The sequence below is a fragment of the Cucurbita pepo genome, chromosome 3 (assembly GCF_057944985.1).
Source record: "Cucurbita pepo subsp. pepo isolate OVF chromosome 3, ASM5794498v1, whole genome shotgun sequence".
Classification (NCBI taxonomy): domain Eukaryota; kingdom Viridiplantae; phylum Streptophyta; class Magnoliopsida; order Cucurbitales; family Cucurbitaceae; genus Cucurbita; species Cucurbita pepo.
This window is the reverse complement of record NC_141800.1, coordinates 8446078-8455236: the sequence shown is the minus strand read 5'-3', so window position 1 is coordinate 8455236 and position 9159 is coordinate 8446078. Positions and strand designations below refer to the sequence as shown.

The window sequence follows — 9159 nt, the reverse complement described above, 5'->3', positions numbered from 1 at the left end:
TATTTTTTTTTTCTATTTTTAGGTATTAGTTGATAGTTTGTATCCTATTTAAACGTGGTAAACCTGAATGAAGATCATACTTTCGATCCCAATTCTATTTCTATTTCTCATTCTTAACATGGTATCAGAGCACCGATCTTGGTGTTCTTAAATATCAAAATTTCCTTTATGGCGGAATCAGCCAAATCCAGCTTCAAAATTTCGGATGTTGATTTAACACATCCTTACTATATTCATCACTCTGATCAGCCAGGATATTCACTTGTTCCAATCAAATTAAATGGAGCAAATTACCAATCCTGGAGTAAATCAGTTATGCATGCTCTTATTGCCAAGAAGAAAATTGGCTTCATTGATGGCACAATTGAGGAACCGTCCCAAGATGCAAATTCAACTGAATTCGAACTCTGGAATCAATGCAACAGTATGATAATATCTTGGTTAACTCATTCCGTTGAAGCAGATATCGCTAAAGGCACTATTCACGCCAAGATAGCTCATCAAGTGTGGGTTGATCTTCACGATCAATTCTCACAAAAGAATGCTCCAGCAATTTTTCAAATACAAAACTCGATAGCAACGATGTCACAAGGAACCATGGCACTGTCAACATATTTCACCAAGCTCAAAGCACTCTGGGATGAGCTGGAAGCGTACCGCACACCATTTACCTGTGATCAACGTCAAATACATATTGATCAACGCGAAGAAGACAAGTTGATGCAATTTCTCATGGGGCTCAATGAGTCTTATAAAATGGTGAGATCTAACATATTGATGATGTCTCCATTACCTAATGTGAGGCAAGCCTATTCATTACTTGTACAAGAAGAGATGCAGCGTCAGGTAACTTCTGAACCTACTGAGAATTTCTCGATTGCATCAGCAGTGTAGAAGAAAACAATATATTCAAAATTCACCAAGGAAAAATCGTGTGAACACTGCAATAAAAGTGGTCATACAAGCAATGAGTGTCGAATTCTTAAGTTTCACTGTAAGTTTTGTGATAGAAGGGGCCATACAGAAGATTGGTGTTGACAGAAAAATAATTCTGGAAGGACAAGACAAGTCAATCAACACAATAATCATGGATATCGATCATCTGCAAATATGGCCGATGTTTCACAGTTGAATACAGAAGAATAGTCACCTAATTCCATTCCAAATTTTTTTCTGAGCAATTACGACAGATAGCACAAGCCTTATCTACAATCAATCATCACCCTTCTGGTAATTCTGACAATCACATCAATGTTGCAGATTTGTTTCCCATATCTACATTATCTATTAACTCTGCTTGTTCTAATTCATGGATTCTCGATAGTGGAGCTACAAATCATATAGTATCAAAATCTTATGTTATGACTGAACCAAAGGCTGCCATCATGTCTACAATAAATTTGCCTAATGGAGAGACAGCACGTGTGTCACATACTGGCAATATTTCCCTTAGCCCTAACCTTAAATTAAACAACGTTTTATGTGTGCCTTCATTCAATTTAAACCTAATTCGATCAGCAAACTTACCAATAACTTGAAATGTTATGTCACCTTCTATCCTAATTCTTGTGTTATGCAGGACTTGGCGACGGAGAAGATGATTGGCTCGGGTAAACAATTTGGAGGTCTCTATCATATTTCTTCATCTCCAATCAAATCTTCAGGTCATCAAGTATCTCAGTCATCTGATTTGTGGCATTTACGCCTAGGTCATCCTTCTTTTTCTCGTTTTAAATTTCTAGCTGATCAATTGCATCTTAATAATGCTCTCATAATTGTAGTATCTGCTCGTTAGCAAAACAAACTAGGTTGTCTTTCCCAAGAAGTTCAATAACAACTCATTCTGCCTTTGATCTGATACATTGTGATGTTTGGGGACCACATAAAATTCCTACCCATTCTTGTTTGTGTTTTTTTCTCACTATTGTTGATGATTTTACTCGATGTACTTGGGTTTTTCTAATGCAACATAAGTCAGAAGTACCTTATTTGTTAATGAACTTTGTTAAATTCGTTCAAACTTAATTTCATACTACTATCAAGATAGTTCGATCAGACAATGGGACTGAGTTCCTATCTTTGCAACCATTCTTTACTTCTTGTGGTATTGAATTTCAGCGCACTTGTGTCTATACTCCACAACAAAATGGAGTCGTAGAACGTAAGCATTGCCATATCCTAAATGTAGCTAGGTTTCTTCTTTTTCAGTCACAGGTTCCACTTAATTTTTGGGGAGAGTGCATTTGAACGGCTGTTTATCTTATAAATAGAACGCCATCACCATTGTTATCTAACAAGACACCCTTCGAAGCACTCTACAAACGACCACCTACATTTCATCATCTTAAAGTTTTTGGTTGTAAATGTTATGCAACTATAGTACATCCTAAGCAAAAATTTGAACCTCGGGCAATTCCTTGTGTTTTCGTAGGATATCCTTGTGGTCATAAAGGTTACAAGTTGTATGACATGCAATCTCACAAATTCATTATCAGTCGTGATGTTAAATTTTGTGAAGATGATTTTTCTTTTTCATTAGCTTCACAAACTTCGACATTAGCTCCTTCAACTCCTGTTGTACCACTTCATGATCCATCCTACTCAAACATCCATCCTCCACCTTCTATTTCTTCACCTCTTATTCCTCCTTCACCTCCTATCCCTTCACCTACTACTTCGTCGTCTCCTCCATCTTCTCCAGATTCGCCCACTAATTCCAATCCTATCCCACCTGATACATCAGCTCCACTCCGACATTCTACTCGTACTAAACAGCCTCCAGCTTGGCATAAGAATTATGAGATGTCTTCTGGAGCCAATCATTTAACCTCTAGCTCGAGTCCCGGCACTGGCACCAGGTATCCCCTTCATCATTACCTTTCATTCTCTCATTTTTCTCCTACTCAACGTGCTTTTCTAGCTCTTATTACATCCCAGACAGAACCTAAAACCTATGACGAGGCAGTTGGCGACCCGTTATGGCAGCAGGCTATGAATGATGAAATTGCAGCTTTGGAACGTAATCATACATGGTCTCTCGTTCCTCTACCACCTGGTTATAAAGCTATTGGTTGTCGTTGGGTGTACAAAATTAAATACAACTCTGATGGTTCTGTTGAACGTTATAAAGCTCGACTTGTAGCAAAGGGATGCACTCAGGTTGAAGGTATTGATTACACAGAAACATTTTCCCCTTCAACGAAACTTACTACACTTCGTTGCTTACTCACTGTTGTTGCTGCCCGAAAATGGTTCACCCATCAGTTGGATGTTCAAAATGCCTTTCTCCATGGTAATCTAGACGAGGAAGTTTATATGTCTTTACCACCAGGTCTTCGCCGACAGGGGGAGAATACAGTATGTCGGCTCCATAAATCTCTTTATGGATTAAAACAGGCTTCTCGCAATTGGTTCTCCATATTTTCTACAGCTATACAAAATGCAGGCTACACTCAGTCTAAAGCAAATTACTCTTTGTTTACTAAGAGTAAAGGTACTTCTTTCACTGCAGTTCTAATCTATGTGGATGATATTCTGTTGACAGGCAATGATCTCAAAGAAATTCAATATCTCAAGACTAGTTTACTCCAGAAATTTCTTATCAAAGATTTAGGAAATTTGAAATATTTTCTAGGCATTGAATTTTCTCGATCTAGAAAAGGAATTTTTATGTCTCAAATGAAGTATGCTCTAGACATCCTTCAAGACACAAGTCTTACAGGAGCACATCCAAACAAATTTCCTATGGATCAAAATCTGAAACTTTCTTTAACTGAAGGAGAGAAGTTGAATGATCCAAGTAAATACAGACGGTTGATTGGCAGATTAATATATTTGACCGTCACTAGGCCTGACATAGCTTATTCAGTTCGTATGCTTAGCCAATTTATGCATGAACCAAGAAAACCACATTGGGAGGCAGCTCTTCGAGTTCTGAGGTACATCAAAGGCACTCCTGGTCAAGGACTCCTACTGCCATCTGAAAACAATTTAAGATTACAAGCATATTGCGATTCTGACTAGGGTGGTGAACTTCCAGACGGTCTATTTTTGGGTTCTGCATTTTCCTCGAAAATTCAATTATTTCTTGGAAGTCTAAAAAGTAGACTAATGTGTCCAGATCATCAGCAGAAACTGAGTATCGAGCTATGACAAATACTTGTTTAGAGTTAACTTGGTTAAGATACATTCTTCAAGACTTGAATGTTCCACTGTCCGAACCAGCATTATTATATTGTGATAATCAAGCAGCATTACATATAGCATCCAATCCAGTTTTTCACGAACGTACAAAACACATTGAAATAGATTGTCATATAGTTCGAGAAAAGTTACAAGCTGGAATCATCAAACCGTGTTATGTTTCGACCAAAATGCAATTGGCAGATGTTTTTACTAAAGCTTTGGGAAGACAGCAGTTTGACTTTTTGAAGGACAAGTTGAGTGTGATCGACATACACTCTCCAACTTGAGGGGGAGTATTAAGAGGATATTTTGGAGATATATTTTAATAATTAGTTAGAATATATCTAAGATATTTAGGGAGTTTATAGATTTGATTAACCCTATATTTTATTTATTTACAAGATTTAGTTAGTTATATATTTTTTTTCTATTTTTAGGTTTTAGTTGATAGTTTGTATCCTATTTAAACGTGGTAAACCTGAATGAAGATCATACTTTCGATTCCAATTCTATTTCTATTTCTCATTCTTAACACACTCTTTTCCTCCTCACCATATCTAAACACTATAACTTTGATCCAGTATTGTCATATGGTTAACATTCCCTCTTTAATGTACAAGGACATTTTATAACTACCACGAAACTCAAAACATACAATAAATTCATACCAGTTTTAAAACATATCATATACTTCGAAATAGGGTTAGACTGCTTACTTGATCGTGGCGAGACGTGTCATCCAACTAAGTCATAGAGATATACGACTTTTTATTCTAAGTAAAATCTATATAATCTAAAATTTGAGTGCTCTAATATTAATCTGCCACAACACAAATTTGGAGGGTTCATGTAATAGCCCAAAAATAAATAAAGAAATAAACAAATAAAAATAATTATAAAAATAGTTAAAATAATAATAATAATACATTAATTAATTAATTAATTAATTAAATAAAATAAATAAATAAATAAATAAAACCCACAGAAATAGTGGGGTAGTATTTCTTTAAAGCCATCTGCTACTACATTTTTCAGGTTAAGGCAAGACATTCCTTTACTAACCTTTTGTAGTTCAAACTCCTTTTTCCTCACGAACCGGTTTCGAACCACCACTAGTGTCTTCTCCATTATCCTCCGGCCTTAGAATGGGATTGTGGAATCCGGTGAGTGACTAAACTTGGGAGGGATTTTGTATATGTGAAGAGAGTGTTTGTGAAAGGTTTTTCTCAAGGTTTTTCACTAGGAAGAAGAAGACCTTCCATATACAATGATCACTCTATTTAAAGAGTCATGTTTGCATGTTCATGCAAATTTGAGATCACCAAATTTTGACACTTAAAATTCCACTCAAATGTTTGGGATTATGTGGCAAGCATGCATGTTTGAGTTAACCAAATTTTGACACTTAAAATTCCACTCAAACTTGTGGGGTTTATTTGGGAAGCATGCAAGTTTGGTTAAACCAAATTTTGACACCTCAAAATTCCACTAACATGGAATTTTCCATTAAATGGAGTAACATTTTGACTTTCTTCATTTTAATTCAACAATTAATTTGAATAATGAATTTCAAATTAAAGTAACATTAAATGATGAATTGAACTATTTAATTAATATTTAATATTAATTCAAATGTCAATCCCAATCAATTCCGACACATAATTGATTAAGATATTTAAATTTTATTTACATATCTCAGATTCTCTCTTTTTGTTTAATTCGTAAATAAAACAAAAATGCGGTTAAATATATTGTATATATGTAGCGCATATTCCCTAATTTGAATTCGAACACTTCGAACTCACTCGTCACACTGTTCTATGGTTTAGTCCGATATGAGCTAGCAGAGGGACTTAATGGACCTATAGATCATGGGCTCCAACGATCCAAGATTAACCGGTTAAACTCATTAACCTTGTTAACCAACATTCGTTAACTACTAGGACACTCCACTATAGCCTAGTAGTTGCACTCCCCTCACTATAGATATATTTCTGTCCATTTGATATAACCATGATTAGTAAGTTGATCCTTCACAGTTTGTTTGTAACTAGAGCTGGGTCAATTTACCGTTTTACCCCCAAAGTTACTTCTTGTTCCTTATGTCTCACTGATCCTCTAATGAACAATTTGTTTGTGGTCCAACTAGTAAACCGAATCCCTCTCAGGCTAATGAGAGGGTGGGGCCCCTCGTTCAAGACCTGGAGTCAGTGCTTAAGGGAACTAACTCTCTTCTATCCCTAAAAGTGGGTAGGAGTGAATTCCATCTTGCACCCCACGTCCCCAGCCATTCACCCAGTCTTACCCCTGAAATGGGAGGCCTATTGAGTCGGCGAACTAGAGCCATTCTCACCCATGCAAATCTAAGGATAATTCCGAATAAAAAGAAGTTCATGGTTAGCTCAGGATTAAAACCGAGTTACCTAGGTTATCGAATGAAAAGAAAATCAGTCTCAACAGTAAACGACATTATAAAGTGAGAGTGGTTTTCTTCATGGTCCGATCTTATGCAATACTCATTGAATAGGACGCCCCCACTCACATGTCTCCACATGTACAATTTAGTGATCACATTGTTTATATCATATACAAAAGTGGGCCGCATCCATAGTGTCCCCAGAATAAGGTACTCAGCCTTATCCTTATACTATAGATCATTTTGACTATATCTACTTGAACTTGATCCACTCTTATGTCTCTACATATAGTTCAAGTAATCATACTATAGCCAGAGTGTTCTTAGTTTATTGGATTTAGATTAATGATCGTAAAGTTCACTTTATTCAATAACAATCTTTACTGAATAAACAACAATAATAACATTATTGAAAATAGAATATGTTTTTGTTTACAAACTATGAGTTTTAGGACATAAAACCCAACAGATTTGAGGTTTGTTTTAACTACGGAATGTCCCCTAGACCCCTGCTGAAATGCAAACCGAATAGTTTGGGTTGCATTTGACAAAAAGGGTAAGGGGAAAGATAAGATTTCTACCGACCACAAACTTAAGGTTCAAAATGCAGATAATGGAAAATGTTTCCATTGCAATAAAAACGGGCACGAGAAAAGTCACTGCCCAAAATACCTTGCAGAGAAGAAAGCCGAAAAGGCACAACAAGGTAAATATGATTTACTAGTTGTAGAAATACATTTAGTAGAGTATGATCACTTAACCTGGATACTGGATTCAGGGGCCACTAATCATATTTGTTCTGTTTTTTCAAGAAACTAGTTCCTGGAGAGTGTTTGCAGAAGGCGAGATAACACTCAGGGTTGGAACAGAAGAAGTTGTCTCAGCAAGATCAGTAGAAAATTTAAAGTTGTTTTTCAGAGATAAATTCATTATATTAGATAATGTACTTTTTGGTCTAGTGGTATGATTCTCGCTTTGGGTGCGAGAGGTCTCGAGTTCAATTCTCGGGATCGTTACCATGCATCTCCATTAGTCTTACTTTATATGATTGATTATATTAACAATTTATATGAAGATCAAATAAAGTTTATTAATTAAGAATTCCGTGTATTGATTGTAAAGGGAGTTTATTAATTAAGAATTCCGTGTATTGATTGTAAAGGGTTGATGATTTTCTTTCCGTTAAATCCTTGAACTTCCACCTATACAAAAAGACGGACCTCAACAAAATGCTTTGAGCCCCTCAGCTCCCAAGAGCTAAAAATGATAGATGAAAAAATCATATCAAGTGAGAGCTAAAAATGTATGATAGATGTTCGAATTTCGTCCAGTGGTATTATTCTTGCTTAGGGTGTGAGAGGTCATATGGCAATAGTGAGATTGGTCATGAAAAAATCATATCAACTGAGAGCTAAAAATGATAGATGAAAAAATCATATCAAGTGAGAGCTAAAAATGTATGATAGATGTTCGAATTTCGTCCAGTGGTATTATTCTTGCTTAGGGTGTGAGAGGTCATATGGCAATAGTGAGATTGGTCATATCATTATGATTCTAATTTGAGATTACATTTACTCGCATGTTTTTTCTAGCATGAGATAGCAATCCCATTATAAATATTGTTAAATGGTAGGGTTTTTCTAACATGAGATAGCAATCCCATTATAAATATTGTTAAATGGTAGGGTTTTTCTAACATGAGATAGCAATCCCATTATAACTATTGTTAAATGGTCGCAAAGAATTCTCAACGTAGTAAAATTGTGAAAGGGACGAAGTAAATCCCAAAGGAATGCACATATGCTTTAGTAGCAATGCAGCTTCAACCAAAATAATTTGAGCGGAGTCATTCATAATCTCAAACGTACAAGGTAGGTTCTAAAGCACAAAAACATGTGGATAAATTTTAAATATAGAGGCGCATAAAACATATGGACTAGGAACTAAAAATGATAGATTCACTACAAGGGCATTTGGTCTAGTGGTATGATTCTCGCTTCGGGTGCGAGAGGTCTCGAGTTTGATTCTCGAAATGCCCCTTTCAATTATATCAAGTTGAACAAAGAAATAAAGATGTTTGAAAAAAAAAAAAAAGGAAGAAGAAGCTATATATATATATATCTTTTTAATTATAATTTATATTTGTGTAGGTAAGATTCTCTTCCAATCTTGGAAACGATATCACTTTCAAATTATTCCATGAGGGCTTGAGAAAGTCTTGCAAAAGAAGATGATGGTAGTACCATTTATTTTTGCAGAATTTTGATAGAGCCTCGACCCTAACTACAAGGGCATTTGGTCTAGTGGTATGATTCACGCTTCTGGTGCGAGAGGTTTCGAGTTCGATTTTCGAAATGCTCCCAACAATTATATCAAATTGAATAAAGAAATAATTCACATGGATGTTTATAAAAAAAAAAAAAAAGAAGAAGAAGAATAGAAGACTCGAAACCTCTTCCAATCATTCCATGAGGACTATGAGGACTTGAGATTCTTTCAGCAGTGAGACAATGATTATGCGACTCGACGAACAAGTCAACTATGCAAAATTCAAACTG

At 35.7% G+C, this 9159-nt stretch overlaps 1 non-coding gene across 1 annotated transcript; it reads left to right on the top strand.

Moving 5' to 3' along the window:
- Positions 1-8568: 8568 nt before the first annotated feature.
- Positions 8569-8640, top strand: TRNAP-CGG (transfer RNA proline (anticodon CGG)). Its single transcript has one exon. It is a non-coding gene; the product is annotated as a tRNA-Pro (tRNA).
- Positions 8641-9159: the final 519 nt, after the last annotated feature.